Source organism: Lontra canadensis, unplaced genomic scaffold, assembly GCF_010015895.1.
Source record: "Lontra canadensis isolate GAN:19392208 unplaced genomic scaffold, GSC_riverotter_1.0 scaffold4, whole genome shotgun sequence".
Classification (NCBI taxonomy): Eukaryota; Metazoa; Chordata; class Mammalia; order Carnivora; family Mustelidae; genus Lontra; species Lontra canadensis.
This window is the reverse complement of record NW_022630998.1, coordinates 46,799,240-46,801,799: the sequence shown is the minus strand read 5'-3', so window position 1 is coordinate 46,801,799 and position 2,560 is coordinate 46,799,240.

Here is a 2,560-nt window from a genome sequence, read left to right as displayed (position 1 = left end):
ACCAAGAGGCCAGCCAGCCACCTGCCACACACAGCAGCCTGGCATCTCCCCCAGGGTCTCTCTAGATGCCTCCCTCCTTCCCCAAACCTGCCGAGGCTGGAAGTCTTTTCTCTTTCTCCCTGCTTCCATTCTCTCAGGGTGCTTGGGACTATAAGTACCTGGAGAGCAGGGATTACTTGGGAATCCCTGGGTAGCTTCTAACTAAATATCAGTTAATATAGGGGCGCCTGGGTGGCTCAGTGGGTTAAAGCCTCTGCCTTTAGCTCAGGTCATGATCCCAGGGTCCTGGGATCAAGCCCGGAATTGGGCTCTCTGCTCAGCAGGGAGCCTGTCCCCCCGCCCCCCGCCTGCCTCTCTGCTTACTTATGATCTCTGTCTGTCAAATAAATAAATAAAATCTTTTTAAAAAAATTAAGTAAATAAATATCAGTTAATATAGATATATGTAATTTTTAAAAAATGTATCCACATATTAATATAATACATATATATGTGTATCTTGCCTCGTGCCTAGAACATAGTACGGACTTGATCACTATTTGGTAAAACAAAGAATGGAAGGGGGTAAGTGAGAGGTGCATTCACTCAGTTTCTGACCTCCTTGCTGTTCTCTCATTCTCTGTGCTTTTTTTTTTTTTTCCTTAAAGGGATAATTTACTGAAAAGGAAAAAAGAATCCTAAAATAAAGCGTTCATGACTCGTGTCTCGTCTGCTCAGGCAGCTGTAATAAAGTACCCTAGACTGGGTGGCTTTGGCACAGACAATGGTTTTCTCATAGTTCTGGGGAATGGCAATCCAAGATCAGGGTGCCCATATGGTTGGGTGGTGATGAGGTCCCTCTTCCTGGCTTAAAGAGGTCCACCTTGCTGTGTGCTCACAGGCCCTTTGCTCACTGCCTTAGCAAGAGAGCTTGAATCTCTTCTTAGAAGGTGCATGAATCCCATCACGGGGCCCCACCCTCATGACTGTTCTACCGAATCACCTCCCAGGGGCCCCATCTCCAAATACCATCACATTGGCAGCTAGGACTTCAATACATGAATTTGGGGGAGACATAGCTACTCTGTTCTTAACAACTTCTCCGCCTCTGCCCAATTTGGTGGTAGCTTCACTGCTGCTTTCTGCTGCTGCTCCGCCTTTGCTCATCTCTTGCATTTGAGGGGAGCAAAGAGAACTCATGGGGAGGGGCACCGGCATGCTCTGTGCAGCAAATTAGCTTCTTGAGGGTATCTGTCCACTAGCAGATTAGAAGTTCAAAAAGACACAACTCATTGCTGACCTGAATAGAACTGTGGCAGCTGATAAGGCAAGGCAGCTATGGGGTCTGCAGCTGGAGGCTGGTTAGGGTAGGGCTGGGAGCTGTTCCTGGTTCCCCATCCTCCCTGGGCACACAATCTGGTGGATTATTGACAATGCTGAGTGATGTGGATGGCATTTATTAGTTTTCAGTAGCTGCTATAAAATGAACTTCATGCCATCTGCAAAATTAGTATTCAGAAGCAGCCCTGGATATTAAAATATTTGTGGCTGCTCCTGCTATTATATAAAATTTTACATTTTATTGGCTCCCCATGGGACGAGGAGTATAAATTAAGATACATATTTAGAAGGCAGTAAATAAACTTAGGAAAGCAGCAATACAATTAATGGATGGACAGAAAATTGCATATGGGAGGAGAAATAGTTTTTCCACACAGAGAGTTAGGAGCTAAATGGAGTTTAAACGTTTTGTCACTATCGTCAGACAGAAATAGCAAAAATAATACACTGAAATTCATAAGAAAGTTTTTTAGCCAAATGGATAAACAAGTCTATAACAGATATAGCAAGTGATAGACGTCTCTCACCCGGTTGGGCTATAGAGCTTGTCTCATTTTTCAGAAGCATCCTATAGTATTCTCTCCAAAAGAGCAAATGTTTTCATCAAGAGAATTCCATACAAGCCACTCCAAGCCCTTATTCTAATGCCACCCAATTTTTTAGCGTCATTTCTATGTATATCACTTTTTGTTTACCCCACATTCCTCCTAAGGACCCAATCACAGCATGCTTCAAAGAAGCAATAGTCAATCAGGGCAATCGCTATATGTATGGAATCCCTAGGCAGGCAGGCGGGTTTGACTCACAGAACCATCCTGGAGAGTCAGCTCTTGAATCAGTGGTGCTCAATCTGGTCGTGGCCCTGGGGCAAGACTGCTGGGAAAGGGACAAGCCCCTGGCTCTGGTAAGATTTCGAGGAAACTGCAATTCTTGCATTTGCCTGGAAAGTTCCCTCCCACATCTCTCCTTCTTCATGCCCTCAGAGATAATACATGGAAAAGATGTCTGTCCTCCTTTCCAGCAAGGAAATGCTGTGTCAACCCATGTTTACATCTGAAACCTGTGATCAGGTCTGATACTTCAGAGTGAGCGAACGGTAGAGTCTGCTTGTGCAGGTCAGGGTCAACAGTCTGGGCCCCACCTCTACCAGGTGTGACCAAGTCTGGGAGTCGGGCTTGCATGGGGAGAGGAGGCAGTGGGTAACAGAGATGAATATTTCCCTGCTGAGACCGCCCAGGAT